Below are 14476 nucleotides of genomic sequence, written 5' to 3'. Positions count from 1 at the left end.
CTGGTAGGTTTTTTGATTGAGAATTTAGATATATTCGCCTGGTCTGCGGCAGAAATGCCCGGTATAGATGCAAAGATAATAACTCACAAGTTAAATACCGATCATGTAGTCAGGCCCGTTAAACAGAAGAAACATAACCTCACCCCGGAGCGCTGGAGGATAGTCGACGAGGAGGTTGGGAAACTCCTTGCAGCCAATTTCATCAAGGAGGTCCATTACCCGAGCTGGGTGGCCAATCCAGTTCTGGTGAAAAAGGCCAGCGGTAAATGGCGCATGTGCGTCGATTATACCGACCTGAATCGATCTTGCCCAAAAGATTGTTTCCCACTCCCTAAGATCGACCGTCTAGTGGACGCGACCTTAGGGCACAAGTTGCTGAGCTTCCTGGATGCTTATTCAAAATACAACCAGATCCGGGTGGACCCTATCGATGAGGAAAAAATGGCGTTCATAACCGAACTAGGACTATACTGTTACAAGGTCATGTCCTTTTGGCTAAAAAATGCCGGGGTGACCTTCCAAAGACTTGTAAACAGACAATTTGAGCCGTTGATCGGCAATAAAGTTGAATGCTATGTAGACAATATGGTCATTAAGACCTAGTTTTCAAACCATTTAATAAGTGACTTACGATGTGTTTTTTAAATTCTGCATAATTACAATATGAATCTAAACCCTAACAAGTGTGTCTTCGGTGTCACCTCGGGTAAGTTCCAAGGTTACCTATTTAACCGACGTGGCATCGAAGCCAACCCTGAAAAAATAAAAGCCATCTTGGATATGAGGCCGTTGTTAGACAGTGTATACCCTTAGCTCCAATCAGATTAATGTACAGTATGACATTTAATGTAAATAAATAAACTACATATTTGATTCATGTTATAGTGGTGTGTTTTTGTGTAATACCCTTATACTGGACACTTATGAAACTCGTGTTAGTTTAGAACATTCACAGCCGTTGGATAAGTCTGGGGAGATTTATCCTACCAAGGCTGACACTGATGTGCCGCCAAGTGTTGGGGTAACCTGTCTCAGCTGCTAGGGTGAGACCCAAGGTACATGCAGTGTAGGTTTACTTGAAACCCTGAACCGGACCAGATTTTCAATATTGCCCTACCTTAGAGATTGATGGGCAAAACTAGAAAGTTACCCTGACCCTAGACTCGATTATGATACTGCACTAGGAGTCGGATTGGGCTGTCTTTGATATGCCAATCAGTGAGATCCTTAGAGGGGGTCAAAACCTGGGTATGTTGAGATAGTCTGAGAATTCGTCTGAGTGGGTGATTATAGTGACAAAATCAGCCCCTTTGTCGGACAAAGGTAATGATCGGGGATGCACTCTCTCTGATGGAAACCAAGACTACCGACAGCCGATTTCAATCGTTGAAATTTGTTTTGCAAAATATATTTATATACAGATCTACATATATATATTATGGTTTCAAAATGTTTGCAAAAGGTTTTAATTCTCATGATCCATGTGGGTAGAGAGCGCAACACTGTTCCTTGCAGCCGAGGGAGAGGTCCTCTCTTGTCGGGCAGTGTGTAATCATTATGGGTTGAGAGGTTAAGTGTAAGACCATTGAGGGTAATACCTGATGGGCTAATCTTGCATCTGCCCACAGTCCCTGGGTTTTTATAAGGTGGCTTGGCCCATGGATCACTTAGTGTAAGTGTTGGGCCCATTAAGAGCCCATGTGATGGGCTCAAGGGATTCACTGTCCATAACAGTGTATTCGGCCAGTCCTTGTAAAAAAGGTTGGGCTGAACCCAAGTGGCTGATGTGTAGATCACTGTTTGGGTCCGACGCCATACAAATAAACCCAACTAGGCAGCAATTTGAAGGCCACTGAGCACATAAGACTTATTGGGCCTAAAGCTCATTTTGAACTGGTTTAGTTAGACTAATTAAAGAGGGGCGGATTTGGGATTTGGATCAGCAGATAGGATAGGGTCATACCCTATCCACTCAGAGAGTTTAGATCCAAATAAAGATTTGGATCTGGAAACCTCCTCATGAGATTAGAAGAGAGCTGATCTAATCTGCATATAAGATAAGGACTTATCCTTATCACTTAAAGAGAGTCCAGATTCAAACAAGGATTTGAATCAGGAAACTCCTAATGGGATTAGGAGCTGATCCCTTTAAGTCTGTAAAAGGAGGAGGGGGTGAACCATTCATTTCATTCCAACACACATCAAATCTTGGATCACCCAGAGAGAAGACAGCAATAGTGTGATTGCGCCATCTTCTCCCTGCGTTCTCCTCCAGTCGCCGCCTACTGCCAATTCGATCTCCAGTTTTGTAGGAGTGATCAAGAATAGTTCTTGATATCAGCCTTTGGATAAAGGCTGATCTGAATTCGTGCTCACAGCCTCCATTGAATTCTTGCTTAAGGATTCGGTTCTTGGGAAAAACACTACTGATTCTGCTCTACCCTACACTGTGTCATCTTTAGTGGGAGCGGTCTTTTGAGACTTCTTTGGGCGTGAACACCTTCATTGGAGGATAATATTTCTCTGTATCAGGTATATCCCTCTCCTACTATTTTGGTTCAGATCTGGTTCGGTTCTTGGTTCAAAATTGATCCTTGAAAAATGCAATTTTTTCTAAAATAGGGAATGTGATTCCTAGGTGGGAGAGAGAGAAATTTTTGAAATTTGACCCTACCTTCCTGCAGGGTTCAGCCATCCATATGAGGGACCTCTCATCCCTTCAGTGGTATCAGAGCCAGGTTCAAATCTTGAACTGAAATAGATTAGACCTGAACCTACGCAAATGGGCAGAAGACATTCTACCCGATTTGTAGAGATTAGGGTTTTTCTAGGAAATCGGTTACCAGATAAAGGGTGAATGATCTGAAATTAATTTTGATAAATCTGGATTATATTTAGAATTGTTCTTTATTATTTTCTTGATTTATGAGTTGTTCGTACAAAGGAGATCGAAATCTTTATTGGCGTAGAAAATCTACGATTTCACAGTTCTATTCATTCTGGTCTATAATTAATTATTTTTATTTTTAGACTGAATGTATAGGTATTCGATCTGATGTAATATTAATAGAAAATTAGGGTTTTTCTATTTTATTTTATCCAAGATCAAAGCTGATTGCGTTGGAGAAGGAGAAATCGTAGATGGAAAAATCGCTATCAGCGATTTGCAGTTTGTGAAACTACAAACACAGATCTGACATATGTTTTGCAGGTTTGAGATGTGCGAACAGCCTTGTAACTGATTCTTGTTTATTCTTTAATGAGTAAATTTAATTTCATATTGTTTCTTGAATTAATTCTTTAATTAGAAATCCAACCCAAGACCCATTCGAACCAGATTGGTCCAAACTGGTTGGACCGAATCTGTGGTTCGCTGGAGGCTGATGTCAAAAATAATTTCCCACTTATGGGCCAAGGGATTGATATTTAATTGAAAGATTTAATTCGGCCCACACCTGCAAGGCCTAGTTTTAAAGAGTCAAAAATAATTTCCTACTTTTTCTTTCAAACCAAACATAACCTTAGGGACGGAGGGTCCTACTTGGGATATTGGGCTGGGTAGACTTGCAACCTATTTAGGAGAAGCACCAACAACAGACAAGTTTTAAAGGGATACCTGTCACAGATATGGCTGGAAGTCGGATGCCCAGTTTGAAGAATTTATACATCATCAAGCCTGAGCTTTCTTATGCCCATTATATTATTGAAACTCTGAAAGGGAGAGCTGTTTGCTATATTCATGCAAGGCAATCAACTGAGTTGAATTAGTTACCTGAAATATTTCTTGCTCTTCCACACAAATTGATCAAAAGTTCCATAAATCATGGACTAAATTGTTGTATCTTTTTTGACTACAAAGAATGAGCATCAATTTGTTACAGCTTGAGCTAACACTGGCCTAGATCTAGCTATAATTGGAACAAATTTAATTATCAGAACAAAGGATAAACAGGTTTCATATCAGGATGGAAGAAACCAAAGCTCTGCTCAACCCCAGCTGGTTTAAGATCTTCATTGAACATGGCAAACATGAATGTGTCCATGAGGTGTTCTGGCCTCCTTGGAGTACCACCCTTCGTCACATGATTGATGAGGTTCATATTGTAGGTCTGAGCATTAGCAATACTTGTACAAGGCTCATTGCCGGCGCTAGGCCAACCGCTTTCCGATATGGCGACAAGGACATCTGCTGCATCAATCTTCTCCAAGGCTGCATTGAAGGCATCAACCATGGCATCAAAGAGGTTATAGTATTTTAAGCTGCCATCCACAACAACAGGGCCCTTTGATTTGAACAATGCATAGTCCAAGGAAATATGAGTTGGATCAGAAACATAGGCAAAGTAAGGGTACACAATGATCATGAGGTGTGCTCCAGTATGGAACAAAAATGTTGCAATTTCCTTCATATAACCAGCCACCTCAGGAGTAAAGGCTCCTGCTGAGGGAGGGTAGGATCTGCCAAGAACATTAGATGGAACAGCTGTTGTGACCTTAACTCTATCCAACCCAATTGAAAGGAGAGCATTGTAAATGTTGTTCATGGCTGGAGCCACATACTGGGCATTGGGACCTGGTATCACCTCATTCCCTACTGTGATCCAACCGAATGAGACATCATTCTTATATGGGAGGACATTAGAAGCAACCCAAGAATTGGCAGCGTCTTGGCTTGACGAGAGCTGCTTCAGATCGCCATTACTCACACCTAGGGAGACTAGCAGGTTGGAACCTCTCAAGGCTTGTAGTGCTTCAGTGCTGGGATGATACAGTCTGATCATTTGAATTTCACTTCTCTGGTAGAGGCTTACTACATCCTTTGGGGATGGCAGATTATCCCCCATCATCCCATAGCAAACTCCAATCATATGGCCACCTGCAAATTTTTCAAAGTTTGGTTATCCTTTTTATTCATGTTTCAGAAACCCGGCTGGGTCAACCTGGTAGTTGGGCAGGTCAGTCCAAGTGGATGGTTAAACCAGTGAACCCAATGGATCTCAATTCTCAAAGAAAATATAATAAGAAAGACTGACATAATTGTAGGTTTTGTTTATCTGTCTAATCAGATAGAGTGTCCTATTTTCTTGGAGGGCTGAACCAGCTTGTTAGGCTGTCATTCTCGTTTCATGTACAATTTGGGTTTGGTAGTATCATAGTTAGCTATTAGAGTTTAAACTTTTTCTACTAGGCTTTATTTACTTAAAAAATTGTATTTTTAGTCTCTGGAATCACATTTGAACTATGATTCAATTCAGAGGTAATGATTTGACCAACAGGAGCTGCATAATGTATATGTGGTAGAAATTGTTAAACCCATTAGGGTATAAACAAAATTTACATAAAAATCATTTGTCTCTCTGGTTCTATATCTTGAACTACAATCAGTAGACCGAATGAGAAACTAAATTAATTGAATTTCATGGACATAACAATGGTTATTCAAGCAATTAGCTATTGTTATAAATCAAGTCCAATCAGTTAAGGAAATTGTTTTCTTCTACAGAGTTAAAAAGGGAGGAGGGGTCCTAGAAATCTTATTGATCAACTGATCTTTTTTTTTTTTTTGGTTTTTGAGAAACTGGTCGACTGATCTTAACCATTCTATCTCTTCGCTGTGATGTTCTTATTCATCAAATCAAATAGGGGGAGAAGAAAATCTCAATATAAAGAATCAATCAAGTTTCAGACTTATCCAATGGTTTCTAGCTTTACTAATCAATCTACTAATCCTGATCAATGGGTTTAAACTCAATTGGCTTAAATAAAATCCAAGCTCAGAATCAAATCCTTTACATTATCTAGCACACAGAAATTCTGTACTTGAGAACAATTGTTAGGGAAAAACTGAAAAGTATGTAAGGAAAAAATCTTACTAATCAGAGGAACCTGGAGAGCAACAAGTGCCAATACTGCTTCCACAACGACCCACCGAGTCCAATTGGACCCCATGATCACTACTGCTTCTTGCCCCTTGATCAACCTATTTCACAATCAGAAGAAGAAGAAGAAAAGAAAAAGTATTATTCAACTACTCGCACATCTCCATTATATAACACTCACAAGGATACATGTAAATAGCAAGTATTGAGATTAAATTTGGTAATGTGAGCTGGTGAAGGTAATTGTGAACTTTTAGCTTTCTAAAGAAGGCATCAGAAACAATTATTGTTATTTATTGGGTTTTAGCAACAAAGGTCAAAGGTTTCTTTTCTTATTTGAAAATTGTAACGTTACATAGAGTAATTACCAAATTCGTTTGGAGACACCCCTCGACTTCCAAAGCTAATAACTACGTAAAGAAAGAGCTGCAAGCGGTATTCGAATTCAAATTCCATTTGATCCCATAAAGGGTGATCCGAATCCAATCTGTTTATAACTGGATCAAATATGGACCCATATATTTTTATCCGATCCAATATAATCTCATTTGATTCGATTTAAATATATACTAGTGGACCCGTGAGATGTATGAAAAATCCCGATATTCAATATGATAATGAAAAGAAATGTAATCAATTACATAAATCGCTCTGGGGTAGGGTTGTAATCGGATGGATCAAATTACATCCACATCAACATCTCGTTGTGAAACCTTGGAGTTGAAAATGGTTAGGAATTTGGGTTAGATTTGGATTTAATTTTTATCCATTTATTGTGTTTAAAATGACAAAAAAAAAATTAAAAATTTTAAAAACTAATTATTTTTAACTTATACATGAATAATATCTAAGGATTTTTGGACTGCAATCCTCCTCAAAAATCTGATTTGCACCCCTTTCTAACCTACTAGTAGCCTCTCCCCTTATAAACCGCATCCTACCCGTGAATCCGGCATAAATCTACAAGCAAGATTTTAGTCCATCCCCAGAAATCCTAGCTCCACCTAGGAGTGGACTGAACGGTAAAATCCCCTAATATCTATAAGGAAAAAACTATAAAGATGAAAAGATATGACACTAGAAGAGCCCAAAAAGACCAATGTCCAAAGTCCAATATGATGACAAGATATTTAAAAGATATAAACTTTAGATCATAAAGAGCAACAATAGATCAACCTAAGTGAACAATAACGATAAAATAATTTAATTGTTGTAGAAGAACAGTAAAACAATATTAAAATTATTTGTATTACAATAGAAATTAATAATTATTAATTAGATTTATTAAGGTAATTTAGGTTCAAATGGCCCTTCTTTTAACCACTTTGAACCCAAACCAACAATCAAAACCATTGACCTCTAATCCCACCAACCCCTAATGACCTTTTATGTGTGGAAAGAAAGTATCAAAAATTAGTATATATTCACTAAAAATTATCACAAAATTAATAAAATATCCAAAAAAATTAATAAATAACCTTAAATCTTCAAATAATAACCAAAATAAGTTACCAATTTTTACCATTAATTATCATTAGTAATAAAAATTATCCTAAAACAGTACAACTTTCCGGCACAAATTATCATAAAATAGTAAAATTCCATAAAATACAATAGATTACTAAAATATACCAGTAAATTGTCATATATTAAGTATAACAAATTAGTACATATTTACCAAGACTTATCATAAAATAGTAGAAATTTTCAAAAATAGTAAAAATGTCCAAAACTTTTTTATATTTTTCTTTTGGGGAAAATGATGTAAAATTCATATTTCCTTTGATCCTTTAGTCATCAAAGTAAATATTGAATTTTCCCATACATCGCCTAGCTAATACTGTCCAGCATAGCGTACGTAAAACCTGTTAACTGATATGGCTTTCATGGTTTTGACCTTGAATGGTAGAATAGCCAAAAGGATTGACCTGATGAGCTCCCTTCACTTATGCTACCATTCTCAAATATTTAATTAAGATAAGGCGTAGATGGGCGTCCATGCCATGGGCAGAGGTTTTAGACCATTCATCTCATCATAGATTCTAATATGCCATACCACATGTCAAATACGGTCAAGCATATGTTCCGGTATCGAGATTACATGTAAAACATGGGTCAATGAAAATAGGCTAGACAAAACTGAAGGGATGAGAGATCCATCCTATGGACGCCCAAAGATTGCGGAATAAGGGGCGAATTTCAAAAATTTTATCTCTCCCTTCAACTGGGAATCGTATTCCCTATTTAGAAAATCATATTTTCAAGGATCAATCTTGAACCATAAACTGAACCAGATCTGAACCAAAAGGAGTGGGAGAGGATAATACCTGATACAGAGAAATACTATCTCCCAATGGAGGTGTTCACGCCCAAGGAATGATCCAAAATCAGCTCCCACTGAAGATGGCGCAGTGAAGGATGGAGCAGAATCAGCAATGTTCTTCAAAAGAACTTGACCCTTCGCAAGAATCAACTGGACGGCTTGTGAGTACAGTTCCAATCAATCTTTTCCCAAAAGATTGAAATCAAGATCCAATCTTGATTGCTCCCAAGAACTGGAGATCGAACTGAAGGAATGGCAATGGCAGGAAGGTGGCGGCAGAAGAGAATTCGCAGTATGCAGGAAATCTCTTAATCTCTCTTTCTTAAAGAGAAGAATGCTATTGATGTTGTTGTGTCCTTCAAGGCTGCCGCCCCCTTCCCCTTTTATAATCTTAAAAGGATCAGCTCCTAATCAGATTAGGAGTTGCTAATCCAAATCATATTTGGGTTAGAAGTCCCTTAGTGATAAGGGATAATCCTTATCTTATCTGCAGATCAGATCAGCAGTCTCCTAATCTAATTAGGAGGTTTCCATATCTAAATCTTATTTAGATCTTGGACTCTCTGAGTGGATAGGGTCTAAGCCCAATCCTTTTAGCTGACCCACTTCAGAATTCGCCCCCTTTAGATGACTGATCAAATCAGCCCAGTTCGAAATGGGCTTAAGGCCCATTAAGGTTATGTACTCAAAAAACCTTCCAAATTGCTGCCCAGTTGGGCTTCCTTGGATGGCGTGGGACCCAAGCATTGATCTACACATCAGCCACATGGGTTCAGCCCAGCCTTTGTTACAAGGCCTGGCCGAATGCACTGCTGAAGACAGTGTACCCCCTGAAACCCATCAAATGAGCTCTGTGGGCCCAACACTTATACTAAGTGGTCCCTGGGCCAAGCCACCTTGTAACACCCAGGGACTGTGGGCAGATGCAAGATTAGCCCATCAGGCATTATCCTCAATGGTCTTACACTTAACCTCTCAGCCCATAATGATCATACACTGCCCGACAAGAGAGGACCTCTCCCTCGGCTGCAAGGAACAGTGTTGCACTCTCCACTCATATGGATCCTGGGAATTAAAACCTTCTTGCAAACATTTTAGAAACCATATATATACTTTTATATCTTATATAAAATATATTTTGCAAAACAAATCTCAACGGTTGAAATCGGCTGCCGGCAGTCTTGGTTTCCATCAGTGAGAGTGCATCCCCGATCATTACCTTTGTCCGACAAAGGGGCTGATCCTGTCACTATGATCACCCACTCAGATGAATTCTCGGACTGTCCCAACATACCCAGGTTTTGACTCCTGCTAAAAATCTCACTGATTGGTACATCAAAGATAGCCCAATCCGGCACCTAGTGCAGTATCATAATCGAGTCTAGGGGTCGGGTGTAACTTTCCAGTTTTGCCCATCAATCTCCAAGGTCCAGGGCAATACTGGAAATCTGGTCCAGTTCAAAGATTCAATTAATCCTACACTGTATGTGCCTAGGGTCTCACCCTGGCAGCTGAGACAAGCCACCCCAACCGACTTGGTGGCACTACAGTGTCAGCCTTGTCAGGATAGGTCTCCCCAGACCGACCCACTGGCTGTGAACATTCTAAACTAACACGAGTCTCATTAAGTGTCCAATTTAAGGGTATTACACAGAAACATACCAAGGGAACATGAATCAAATATGTATCTTTATTCATTTACAATAAACTCATAAAGTACATCATTCTGATTGAAGCTAAGGGCATACAAAACTGTCTAACAAAAACCTGTTTGTTTTTTGTATTCTTTGCCCACTTAGGGCCTGTTTTGTAAGTCTTTTTGAAAAGATTTTCTCGTAGCTCTAACAGTTAATAGATGTATTGAGCTTTTGATATAAGATCTACGCAGCCCAAAGACCGTTTGGTAGACGTACATTTTTTCATACATCGTTTCGGGTCTTTTCGATTCATTTGGAATTTCCTGAAATCAGCCCAAAATGGACTTCCAGCATCTTTTTGGCGCCTTGTCTTTTGACAGTGAGATCTTCCGTGTGCCAAACGGGAATAGACCGACTTTCGGTCTTCCCAGCTTGTAAGCAGCCAAAAGACCGCGCGGAAAGACGTGACAAATGGGGCCTTAGTAAAAATGGGTATCATTAAATTTTGGTGTATGTCTTCCCTTTCCTCTTTCTTTCCTATTTCCCTTAATTTCTTATTCTTCTTCCCTTACTTCTTACTTTAGAATTGAACATTACATCAAAGCTGTCAAATGCATCAAACCAGCTTAGTTCCTAGCATGGAACAAAGAAAGGTGAAGCACATAGAGACAAAGTTCACAACATTGCTATATGAAGAAAGTAAGCTGCTAAGGCCATGTTTAGGAGTGTTTATGTTAAAAATAAGTATTTATAAGTGCTTAAAAATAAGCACTTATTTGAATAAGTGCTTATTTGTATTTGAATAACCACTTAAATAAACACTTGTGACTATTTTACCCTTCGTTTTCTTTCAAATTTTCAAAATATACCCGCTTTTCTCTCTCTCTCTCTCTCTCTCTCTTTGAGGGCAAGAGAAATAAAATTCAGAAGTCTTCTTCAAAAGACAAAAACAAACAGCTATAGACTGACCTGTTTTCCCCTTCCTATCCTACACCCTCCCGAAGTCCTAATCTCCGCTGGCTTCATTCCGTCTCCCCGTCACTCAGTTCTTGGTGACCTAGGGTTTTTAGAAGCAATGAGGAAGGGAGGATCTCTATGTGAGAGCGTCGTGAACAAGATCTTGCTAACCTACGCCTACGTGGGGATATGGATCTTCCTCAGCTTCACTATCATCGTCTACAACAAGTACATACTCGACAAGAAGCTCTACAACTAGACCTTCCCCATCTCCCTCACCATGATCCACATGGCCTTCTGCTCCTCCCTCGCTTTCCTCCTTGTTCGCGTCTTCAAGCTCGTCGAGCCCATTCGTTGCCTATTCGTAGGCTACCCAAGGGCTCTGTGGGTTACCTATTCTATGACCCAAGTTAGCAGAAGTTGTTCTATAGCCGAAATGCACATTTCTTGGAGGATGATTACATCTTGAACAATCATCATCAGAAAATTGTTCTTGATGAGGAGAGCTCAGGAGCAGTGGGAGGTGTCCCATAGGTTCTTGGTATTGACCAACCTAGAAGATCTACCCGTGTTTCCAGGCCTCCAGTCCGTTTTGGCTATGACCAGGATAGTTACCTGGTGGAAGCTATGACTAGTGAGGAGGATCCCGTGACTTATACGGAAGCTATGTTAGACATAGATTCCTTGAAGTGGGTAGATGCCATGAGAGCTGAAATGGACTCAATGGAGACCAATGGAGTCTGGACTCTAGTAGATCTGTCCCCCGGGGTAAAAGCTTGCAGCCGAGGGAGAGGTCCTCTCTTGTCGAGCAGTGTTTGATCATTATGGGCCGAGAGGTTAAGTGTAAGACCATTGAGGGTAATGCCTGATGGGCTAATCTTGCATCTGCCCACAGTCCCTAGATTTTAATAAGGTGGCTTGGCCCAGGGACCACTTAGTGTAAGTGTTGGGCACATTAAGAGCCCATGGTGATGGGCTCAGGAGTTCACTATCCATAACAATGAATTCAACTAGGCCTTGTAACAGAGGTTGGGCTGAACCCATGTGGTTAATGTGTAGATCAATGTTTGGGTCTCACGCCATACTAGGAAACCCAACTAGGTAGCAGTTTAGAAGGTTAGTGAGCACATGGACTTAATGGGCCTAAAGCCCAATTTGAACTAATTTAATTAGATTAATTAAAGAGGGGCGAATCTGGGATTTGGATCAACAGATAGGATAAGGGATTATCCTTATCCACTCAGAGAGTCCAAATCCAAATACAGATTTGGATTTGGAAACTCATAATAAGATTAGGAGGGCTGATCTAATCTGCAAATAAGATAAGGGCTTATCCTTATCTCTTGAAAAGAGTCCTGGTCGAAATACAGATTTGGATTAGGAAACTCATAATGAGATTATGAACTCTCTTTAAGGCTTAAAAAGGAGGAGGAGGGTGAACCTCCAGACACACAACATTTAAATCTCATATACAGAAAGAGAGAAGACAGCTACAGTAAGACTGCGTCATCTTCTGCTCTTGCGCCCTCCTCCTGCTGCCACCATTGCCAGTTCGTTCTCCACTGTAGGAGCGATCAAGAAGGGTTCTTGATATCAATTTTTGGAGAAAAACTTATCTGAAGTCATGCTCGCATACCCTCCATCGAATTCTTGCTAAAGGATTCGGTTCTTGTGAAGAACCACCTGCTAATTCTGCTCCACCCTACACTGTGTCATCTTTAGTGGGAGCAGTTTTTGGAGATCTCCTTGGGCGTGAACACCTTCATTGGGAGTTATTAATTCTCCGTATCAGGTATCTCCCTCTCCTACCCTTTTGGTTTCAGATCTAGTTCGGTTTAGGGTTCAAGACTAATAATTGAAAATGCAGTTTTCTAAAACAGGGAATATGATTCCCACATGGGAGAGAGAGAAATTTTTGAAATTTCACCCTACCTACCTGCAAGGTTCGGCTATCCATATGATGGATCTCTCATCCCTTCAGTTATCTATACTTAGAATATTTCTACACAAGAATTACACAAAGAAGTCTGTTTTTCATTGATAGGAAAATTATTACACAAGGACTTTGTCTAACCCGAGCTCGGTGGCCTCAAGGCGTACATCCAAAACATAGAAAGAAAAAGCAAAAATCACTCAGGAGGATTGCCAGTCGGGTCGGTCTCCATGTGCTCTTCCACACCCTCCTGACCCAAGGGGCCCGTCTCTTTGACTTCATCATCACTTTCCTCCTTTGATAAGCTAGGCTCTTCGTTCGCCGCCTTCGCCACCTCGGGAGTAAGGCCCGACATAGTAATGACTCCGGAATCAAGATCGGAGAACTTCTACCGCACTAAGTATCTGCACAGTTTGAACCTGAAACGATAGAAGCTCGATCCATACTTGACCTGGAGCTCGATCCATACCACCTCAAGACAAGTCTACCTCGGGACGAGTATACCTCAGTGTAAGGTCACATCGGGACCACCTCGGTCCCAAGGCACTTCGGCATTCATATCAGGTCGGATCTAAAGAGCACGAGCTCAGGTAATGCTGACCGACCACTGCATGGCAACCCCGAAGATCTCGTCATCATACGCTGTGTCTTACGGGATCGTACCTTGTAATGGCTAAATATCATCTCCCCACTCCCCGATTCAGGCGGAAATGGTCAGCCTTACCGGTTGGTAGCATAATCCTCAACTAACACGGAAACGGATCCTGTCGCAGTGATAATTCCAGAACTACTCCACCGAACCCGCAAGGACTCCAATATATAAAGGCTTCACCCCCCAGCGGTGAAAGAAAGGTGTAATCTCTACTCTCTAGCTCTCTTACAATCTAATATCATTTTCAGCTCGCAACCAAGTGCTAACATAAGCATCGGAGAAACCCTGCAGGGTAAACAACCTCGGGTTCTCTGGTTCATCGAGCCCGTCGTTGCTGGTAACCAGATCATCCCCTACAGGGAGCAGCTAGATTGCGCTACATCAGAGTTGTAGGTGAGGTGTGGTTAGGCTACGTGAGAATGGTCTGGTCTCCAAAAGTCCAAGGAAGACAACGGCAAGAGAGAGAATGTGGGGAAGATAAAAGAAGAGAGGAGAAAAGGGAGAATCATTTTCTCATAAACCCTAGGTCAAGATTATCTGATCCCCCTTCTTAAGGAAGAGTTACTCTCCCCTTTTATAGAGAGAAAGCCAAGTTTATAAGGAGAATGACATAGAAGGAGACCTTTCCTGTTAGGAAAGGGGATCTTCCTTTGTGCTAAATATTTAAGGGAGCATTATTGGGGTCTCGCCACGTGTCCAGTGAGATTCTTCAAAAACAGGGTTTTCCTTTCCCTTAAGGATTCTTTACGTATGGTATTTATTTTTTGTCCCTTTTATACTGGCATGGCGCGGATGACATCATCATTCGGCAAGCACGCTTTTATTAAACCTACGCGGCATCTTGTCACACGTCTAATGGTAAGGCGCACATGTAACCGGCATTTATTCCCAGTCTACTATGATTTCGTAGTTTTGTAATGGTCTTGGGTTCATTGCAACTCCACGTGTGTCCGAAGTTCATCACAAATCCGCATACGTCGTACCGCAGATTCACACATGTCTAAACTTTATTGCAGGTTTATGCATGACTAAGGTTTATCGCAGATTCATGCTAGCCGAAGTTCATTGCGTCCAATTTTGGGTATGGGTTGATCG

The 14476-nt window shown here is 40.5% G+C and overlaps 1 pseudogene; it reads right to left on the bottom strand.

Moving 5' to 3' along the window:
• Nucleotides 1-3932: 3932 nt before the first annotated feature.
• Nucleotides 3933-4868, bottom strand: LOC104589662 (glucan endo-1,3-beta-glucosidase pseudogene; annotated as a pseudogene).
• Between the last annotated feature and the right edge of the window lie 9608 nt (nucleotides 4869-14476).

This window comes from Nelumbo nucifera, chromosome 1 (assembly GCF_055504915.1).
Source record: "Nelumbo nucifera cultivar China Antique chromosome 1, China Antique-T2T, whole genome shotgun sequence".
NCBI lineage: Eukaryota > Viridiplantae > Streptophyta > Magnoliopsida > Proteales > Nelumbonaceae > Nelumbo > Nelumbo nucifera.
This window is presented reverse-complemented; position numbering and strand designations above follow the sequence as displayed.